Below are 9,805 nucleotides of genomic sequence, written 5' to 3'. Positions count from 1 at the left end.
GTTCAAAAGTTTTTTTCAAGATTCCAAACGTTGTTCGGAAGCACAGGACTACCACAAAGCCACAGGAGCCTAGTCTACTATTCAGGTAAAGCTTTTTCAGTCAGCAAGTTATTATCAGAAACACATCGATGCGTTACTCGACCTGGCAAGTTACAACACACCCTACACGTTTATTTCACAACTGTGTGCGGTAACTTGAAGCCGTCTTTTCTTCTGCAGCGATGCGAGACCCTCCTTGTAAGCTGAATAGAAAGTACCTTTTCAAACTTGAACGCAGAATGTCACTCTGACTCGCCAAAGGCAGGTTTAACACAATAAAGTTATGTATGTGCACTGATATTCACGTATGTATATGACAGTGTACAACAGCTGTTTTCTTTGGTTGATCATAACAAGACAAAGAACGATGCAACATCGAATCTTTTTACCCAACCAGTCGTTATTACAACAAGATTTGTTTTTTCGAGATTTGTTTTCTTATCAAAACTCCTTTCCTTTGCTAGTATTTAGATTTTCAGTCTCAGTTATGATTTAATAATTAATTTGTCGTCCCCGAACACCTTGACACCGGGAAGTGCGACCTGTTGATTGGTATACGTACGTAGATACAAAGCGTTCATACACTTTCTCTATCTTTCCTTTTCTGGCATTCAGATTTTCAGTCTCAGTTATAATTTCATATTCAATTTGTCGTCCTCGAATACCTTGACACCGAAAAGGATGACCTGTTGATTGGTATACGTACGTACGTAGATACATAGCGTTCATAATTTTTTTTCTTCTAAAATATGAATTTACTTCAACCCATCTTCAAAGACGTGTGCACACTTGTGTAAATAACTAAGACGAGCATGTATGCAACATTTTAGTAAAGTGTAATGGAAGATCGCAAACAATTTTTTTTTATTAATCATACAAATGTTGCCCCCACTCATATGCACAAATTGATGGTTGTGGTTTAAAAAGAAACAAAATGCATTAGACTATGCAGCTACATTATAAGCGCTTATCTCTCAGCATGTCTTGACGTAAACCATTTTACACAACAACAATAACAGAAAAACACAAAATGACTCACAAAGTTGGGTTAAGTAACCACCCAATTTCATTTTAAGTGTTTATAATAGTTGTATATCAATTAATCATTTTTTTCATCGGGATACTTAATTTATTTGTTATTGTGTAACAATTGTGTGTTCACGAGAGGAGTGGCGGGGGGTCAAAATTCATATTCTTTCTTTATTTTGTGTTTAACGTCGTTTTCAACCATTCAAGGTTATATCGCGACGGGGAAAGGGGGGAGATGGGATAGGGGAAAGGGGGCAGATGGGATAGAGCCACTTGTTAATTGTTTCTTGTTCACAAAAGCACTAATCAAAAAATTGCTCCAGGGGCTTGCAACGTAGTACAATATATGACCTTACTGGGAGAATGCAAGTTTCCAGTACAAAGGACTTAACATTTCTTACATACTTCTTGACTAAAATCTTTACAAACATTGACTATATTCTATACAAGAAACACTTAACAAGGGTAAAAGGAGAAACAGAACCGTTAGTCGCCTCTTACGACATGCTGGGTAGCATCGGGTAAATTCTTTCTCGTCCCAACCAATATGGGACTCCCCTTAACCCGCGGGGGGTCAACATTCATATCACTGTTCTCTTTGCTTGGTCATTAATTAAAAAAAAAGTGTGCATTTGATTGCTACAACTGTACCTAAAAGCTCATCTTAGGTATTTATATCGGTGTGCAAAATTGTAAATAGATGCATTGTTAAACACCTGAGATACCAATTTTCTGCAATGATCCCCCAGAAAAATGTGAGTCGTTTTCAAATTCAGCAGGGCAAATTTAAAATTCATAAACTTAAATTACAGTTTCTGGCTGGTCTGATTTATGTATTTCTCATTCAGTAATGCAGAGCTGCAACCGTTGAGCGCGTCCCGGAACTTTTTAATGGGATTACAAATTAAATATCTTTCAACTGACAACTTTAAAACAATAATGTTGAAAATCTCTTGCTTGTTGATATTTTATCCCACCATTCTTCTCTAAACTTGGTTTTCCTTGCAGACATGCCATTGGCTCAGTTACTGCACAATAAAAGTGCACAAATGCAAATGTCAAGGTATAAAGACGCTTGCCATACAAGGGTTTTAATACATAAAATAATTGAACTATTTTTCCTAAAATCAGGGTTCAACGTTCTGAACGGTCAAGGTTACCTGACAAGAAGTCGAGCAGCTGCTGTGTTGCAAGAAATTCAGTCAGAAGTTGAACCTCTAGATGGTATCTGAATGACGATGTTCATTTCTGGCTTCAGCAGAAAACTGCGCAGTTTCAGCTAGTCCATGACTAGACTCGCTCAGAGTATAACATACTTCCGCGACGTTCTCTTGCTAACTGTCAGGTAGAGCGCTGAATTGTGCCTTACGTGTACATATTCATGGATGAATGTATTTATAACTTAGACATCAGTTGAAGATAAAGTAGACACATAGTTGTGTTGTTCGTTTTTGCCTTTTACTTTATATGTATGAGTGTGACAAGGCGTTCAGTTAGATAACGTTGTTGATACGGTGGCTGAAATGAATAGCCATCTGCTTAACTTTCGAGTATGTCCAGTAGGTGGACTTTAAATAAACTCTCCAATAAGAACTGAATGCATACACCTGTCATTCAATTTACACTTTTGGTGATAAACAACAGGCACACGCTCTTGCTAATCATCACCTTTACAGGTTGATGGTACCCTCGCACGATAAGCACACATCTGCAATTACTTGCGTTATTTGAACTGCACATACAAAATTGCATGCGTCGAATACATGTGTGAACGATAATTACCGGGTTTTTTCTTCTGTGATTTGTTTGATTTTTTTGTAGGATTATATGCCTTATATAGCAAGTGAAACATTGTTCAAATGCAGTGCACCAACGAACATTACAGTGTAGCCGGATGTCGTTGATAGTGGAGCAACCACACTCTCCCTGTTGTTTGCCTCTGCCAAAAAGTCTGGGTCCTGACTGTGTAGTCCGAGTCATGATCGGGACACAAAAACAAACATTCTGTATATAAGCGCGTTTGCCACGGTATACTCGAATACGGAACAAAAGAATGGTAGTCAATGCAATTAGCTGCACGACTTTTTTGCTGTTTTGAAATCTTGGATCCTGTGTCGTACGAGTCCTCCCCCCCCCCTCCTCCATCCTCCTTCTCCCCTCCCCGGGCCCCTACAAGTGTTCCTCATTCTGGGGATTGTTTTTTTTTCATTCAAAAGCTGCTGCCGACCGCTTTTGACGATGACCTAGAGTCTGTCTACGGGAACTATCCCTTACCACTTACCCTGCCCTCAATATTATAGTCAAGTACAGTACAGTTCAGGTACCTGTGCAATCATGCTGGCAAAACCAGTGTCAAATGTTATTCACTGAGTTGCACCAGAGTGTTGGTTTCGCTTCAGTGCCCCAATAGAAGTGCAAGATGTTCGCTATACAGCAATGTAACTGCGTACTTCTAAAGTGCCTTTGTGTCACACTGACAAAAAACTCTGTTGGGCAAAAGTGTTTTTGAGCAACGACAAGCGTTTATTTGAAATGAATGTGTCTCTACTAAGCGGTAAAGGTCAGGGGGCGTGGAAGGTAGGGGCGTGGAAGATAAGAGGAGAAGGTACCGGCAAGAAAATCAAATTTTCACCAGGAAGTACGAGGATAGTTTACTTGAAATGAAGGATATGCGCCGAAATGGCTGCGATCTGCTGGCCGATGTGAATGCGTGATGTGTTGTGTAAAAAAAAATTCCATCTCACACGGCATTGAATATGTGCGCGATATAAATTGCATAAAAAAAAAAATAAAAATAAAATCCCTGCGCTTAGAACTGTACCCACGGAATACGCGCGATATAAGCCTCATATTGATTGATTGATTAATTGAAGTCTCTACTTAGGGAGAAGGGATTTAGGGTGGTACATTGTACTGGTGGTTGGGACAGAGACGGGTGTATGGTCTCGCGCTGGGGAAGTAGAGTGACCCGGGTAGAGCAATATGGTACTTTCTACGATGATGGTCCCCTTTTTGAAGGATCAGACGTTTACAAATTTCGTTTTTAGAATGTTGTGGAATTTTTGTCACACAGACTATTTTAGATTTTATTAGTGCATGAACATTAGGAGAAAAAAAATCTAGCTCCTATTTGTTTTTAGAAACTCATTATTTTTCATATATTTATCTCTACTCGACCCCGTCGAGACCTTGAAGGTTTGACGAAGGTCAACCAGATTTGCCTCACGTTTTACGTCATCAGAGGCGATAGATGTCTTCAGTTTTAAGAGTGTAATTTCACAAAAATTGGGGAAAGTACCAATGTCAATTGTTGTGTGCCTGGGAACCATAACGGTCGTGACATGAATAAATGCCGTTTTCATCGTGACAAACCAGATTCCCTTCTATTGACCGCTCACGTCAGAAAAATGGCAGCTACATCTGTCGATGTGGTTATAAGCGATATAACGACGGATTATCGTGTTTCACCGCACCAGTTGGTGTTTGTCACAAAAATATTTACAGCATAACGGCCGTGACACTGCGATAATGGCAAATACAACGTTGCTTTGATTTCACTTTAACTTTGATAACTGTATTACTTTGGAAGATTTCCTCCAGCAACATTGTTGTTGTTGACAGCATTACCCTTAAAGCTGTGGTCTATTTATGACTTTCCGGGGCTACGAGGTTGAAAATATAGGGATGAAATTCATGTACAGCAAACGCAACCCGAAACCCCACCTATACGGCGTGTATGACCTTGAGAACTTCAGTCAACGCTTGAATTTTGCAGGGATAACATCCGGTTTGCTCTCTCAAGACTGATCATTTTTTATCTTCAAGAGAGATCAAGGGGGAAAAAATAAATGCCCCGGCGAAGATTCGAACTCTCGACCTCGAAACTTCGTGTCTGATGTCCTAACCACTAAGCTACTGCGCCAATTGAGAAAAAGAAGGAAAAACATTGATATGAATTCATGTTATGTTATTCTTGAAGCAGATGATTTATATCTCTATCCGCCCTCTGCTCAGAAGTGAATACATGTATAACTTTTTCTTTGATGTTTATTTTCAACTGCACAGAGCTTTTGAGAGATTCAATTACTGTTCTTGTCATTTTTCGTGCATGTTGTAAATAGAGATATCGCAGCTATTTGCACGGCGCGAATGTCGTGTAGCATGACGGTGTAAACATGTACTGCGATTCCGTGAAACATATTTGCAAATAAAGGCAAATTTGAATGGCAATTTTTACGTACGTTTTTGCAACGCGTGAATGGTAATTCAAGCGTAGAATGATATAAAATTATTATTTTTTCTATCTTTGACAACACTGGTGGAGTGGCCTAGCGGTTAAGACATCGGACCCGACATTTCTAGGCTCCGAGGCCATGAGTTCGCATCCCTGCTAAGTCGTTTATTTTTTCTGCTCGATCCTTCTTGACAAGTATGCTCAGCTATGAGAGAGCAAACCGGATGTTACCACTGCAAAATTCAAGCGTTGACTGAAGCTCTCAAGATCATACACGCCGTATAGATGGGGTTTCGGGTAGCGTTTGCTGTACAGAATTCTGTACATGAATTTCATCCCTATCTTTTCAACCTCGTAGCCCCGGATAGTCATACATAGACCACAGCTTTAACCCCGCGCACAAAGATACACGTTTGTGATAGGGTGTTACGCGGCCCTACTTAAAAATAGACCAACCCCGCAGCTATACTCCGTTTTCTGGGGAATGCAGAATAATTACGGGTATTCACAACATTCCTACTCAAATTAACAATTCAAAAATGTACTAACATTTTGATTATGATAATTAGTTTTAACGTCCTCTTAGAACCATTTAGCCTATATTGGGACAGGTAGAGTTAATATGCTTTATGTGGGGACAAGACACTGGACAAACATGCAAACAGAGAACACATATGATCGTGTTATATATCTGGAAGTCTGTTGTTGCGCGCGATATTTCAAAATGGGGATGGAAGTAATGATTGTGTACGCGGAATATGGTTGGACTGGAGCGGTTTTGTAGGCTTATTTGCTTTTTATGTATATACAATATGTTTATATTTGTGGCTGAATAAGTTTTTTTTTTAAATAAAAAAATAAACATTTTGCCATGGACGGACATGAGAAAGAAATACGCCCAAGACAATCCGATTCACACAAATGATAACTCTCCCACGCCAGATTATTTACACGTAAAGTGAAATCAAATGCTGTGTGTGCAACATGGGTGAACAAAGGTGTTGGTGATGTGGGCTGCGTGGTGGGTATCTGTCTAGGTTGAGACCGTGGATGTTGAGATGATCCATCGGAGGGTTTCCATTACGGAGCTGACTGCACTGGCCTTTTAAAAACATGCCATATCTTTCTTTTTTTCAAACACCAAGAATGTCTCCTTTTAAAATAAATAATAAGTACGTAAACATTCTAATGCTGCGTCGCCCAAAACAAATAACGGTTTTGGGTGTGACAAAACAAAAAGAAGAACAGGGCCGGAGTACGATGTACATTATCGGCAGTTCTTCCAAACTCATATAAAGAAAAAATATGATACTGCCTGCCTGTTTCCGCATATTGAGCCAGAATTTGTTTTGTTTTGACATATCGACGTTGCAATTCCGGAGCAAATGTTCAAGCGTTCAAACGTGTTTTTCCTATAATATAACAATGCACAGCTCGAAAATATGGCCAAGAACAAATTTACGGTACTTCGAAGAAAGAAGAATAACAACATTCTTGTCCAATACGACTTGCAATTTACGTGTGCGCTGTAAAATCTCCCTATCTTCAAAGCAGACGAAAAGCAGACATCTTTATTTTCTTCCAAGGGAGAAGTCGTTGGTCATAAAGGCTTGCAGGACCAAAACATACTTCTGCACGCTTTGTTTTCTTTTCATATTCAGTTGCTTCGCAAAAATAAAATGTCATTGGTTTTCTCAACTTGTCAAGTCAGTCAAAACGACCGCAGAACACAGAACTGGGAAATGACTTTGATTGAAATAGGAAAGATCTTCGATGACGAAAGCATAAATGACGTCTTGTGGTCACACCTATCTCGAGAACTAAGCGTCGCTCAGAACCAGCGCCCTTCCATTATTCTGTCAATTCTTCTGTTTGTCTCCCGAATAGGCCTAAGTGACGAAGAATTTTGAGAATGAAATTTGTCTCGGTGACTTCAACATATGGGCAGTAAAAAACAAGTCGTGAGGTCACCGCCAGGCGGTACATGTGTCGGTATCGTATATAATGAATAATGTGTCGAAGACAGGAGATCTTTCTTGTCTTCTTCTTGACCATCGCCTCCGGCAGACAAGGTGCCAATCTGGATCGTCTTGAAGTGCGATTAGATTCCGGTGATGAGGTGGTTGTCACCACGCTGAACAGTAACAATACTGCTCTTCTGGGTGACGGTGTAGACACGTGAATTATTGGGGTGTGGTTGGGCGCGCTGGGATGAGGACAACCTACTTCTTCTGCTACACATCTTAAGTCCTTGGTCAGTCAGTTGTAGTGTGGACGGAGTGACATATGGCGTCGTGCGTGGGTGTATGAAGGAAGACATTTTCTGTTTGCTCACAGTGCCGTTGTGGGCAAGGTAGGTATGTCCCAGGGCGCGTTGGATTAATTGACCAGAGACTGAGGACCAAGGGTGGGGAGACCAACGTTCATCTTGTGACCTCTGAGTGCCGCCAAGGGGAGATAATATCAGTGCTTTCGTGTATCCCTCCATACAGACAAAGGAAATTCCGAAGTTCAAAGCCTTATGTCCCGATGTGTGACCTATGTGTGACGTACAATCTCATCGAGCACTAGGCGTTTCTAGTTGTGGTTATTCTCTGTGTTACGTACCTTGGAGCTGCAAGGTTACAATATACCAGCGTTTGCCCGTATGTGTGAAGTGTCACAGTAAACGAGTGTTTGTGTGTGCAAGCATAATTATGTTATTTTGTCGATTTGCTTTCCTTTGTGATGCTTGTTTTGGTACTGTGGTTGCTTAGTCTATGAAGCGTTGGGTGGGGTGGGGTAGGAAGAGCGCATTGTATCCACGAAATTGGGGTGGAGGTGTGGAGGGAGGGGGGGAGGGGTTCATAACTAAAATAAAGAGAGGAGGGCCATGATACATTCTTGTGCCGCACATATCATAATAAGAATATAAAACCCCGAGTGTGTCGTCAGCTTGGTTGGCAAATGATGCAGTGAACGTCTGTAAAGTTCTTCCACTGCCACGCCACTGATAACAAACCAGTGCAGGTTTTATTTTAGATTCTTACTGGCTGTTGCATTAATTGTGTTCAGAAATCTCATTTCTTGTTTTGAGAAACAGTGTACAAGCAATGGCTTGAAGTTTAGTAAAAAGGGAAGTAACCAGTTCTTTTTCCGTAGGCATGAAGACACCCATGATTATCGGTCTTGATTTTTGTCAAGTTGTTTGGTCAAAAGAAGATGTGCGGAAATAACTGTGTCGGATTTGTATTGGTTGTGAAACAGTGACCCCCCTTGCTTTTAGTGAGACAAACATTCTACATGTGCTCCTTGGCCACGTGTTTCAGACACGACCCTCACTGGTGATTGGCCCTTGGCCACGTGTTTCAGACACGACCCTCACTGGTGATTGGCCCTTGGCCACGTGTTTCAGACACGACCCTCACTGGTGATTGGCCCTTGGCCACGTGTTTCAGACACGACCCTCACTAGTGATTGGCACTTGGCCACGTGTTTCAGACACGACCCTCACTGGTGATTGGCACTTGGCCACGTGTTTCAGTCACGACCCTCACTGGTGATTGGCCCTTGGCCACGTGTTTCAGTCACGACCCTCACTGGTGATTGGCCCTTGGCCACGTGTTTCAGTCACGACCCTCACTGGTGATTGGCCCTTGGCCACGTGTTTCAGTCACGACCCTCACTGGTGATTGGCACTTGGCCACGTGTTTCAGACACGACCCTCACTGGTGATTGGCACTTGGCCACGTGGTTCAGACACGACCCTCACTGGTGATTGGCCCTTGGCCACGTGTTTCAGTCACGACCCTCACTGGTGATTGGCCCTTGGCCACGTGTTTCAGACACGACCCTCACTGGTGATTGGCCCTTGGCCACGTGTTTCAGACACGACCCTCACTGGTGATTGGCCCTTGGCCACGTGTTTCAGACACGACCCTCACTAGTGATTGGCACTTGGCCACGTGTTTCAGACACGACCCTCACTAGTGATTGGCCCGTGGATTGTTTGTCTCACTAGTGATTGGCCCGTGGATTGTTCGTCTCGCTAAAAGCAAGGTATTCAGTTTTACACAACCCATACACACCCGACACAGTTATTTCGGGAATTCGTCCATTGCCCTTGGTTAAAGATGGCGACTGTCCGCCATTAACAATGATGTGTCGCTTTTAACGAAGGGAAGATGTTAATTCAAATGTAGTGAGTGATCAGCCGACAGGGGGGGGGGGGAGGGGGGAGAGGCCAAGGGATAGAGGGAGGCGAAGAAGGTGAAGGCCGAGCGTGTGTGGCTAGGAAGGAGTCTGTTGGTTCCAGACACTGCAGCTGTCTGTGGGAGTGGCGATGTAGGGGGCGGGGGTTGTCGCAGTGAGGGACAGTTTCTGTGTTGGTGTATGAGGTCAGTGTGATCCCTCACACAATGAAGGGGAAGGGAATGTGGACACACACACACACACACATACTGACATACACACACTGACATACACACACTGACATACACACACTGACATACACACACTGACATA

Source organism: Littorina saxatilis, linkage group LG16 (assembly GCF_037325665.1).
Source record: "Littorina saxatilis isolate snail1 linkage group LG16, US_GU_Lsax_2.0, whole genome shotgun sequence".
NCBI lineage: Eukaryota > Metazoa > Mollusca > Gastropoda > Littorinimorpha > Littorinidae > Littorina > Littorina saxatilis.
The sequence above is the reverse complement of the archived record's forward strand: the minus strand, read 5'-3'. Positions refer to the sequence as shown.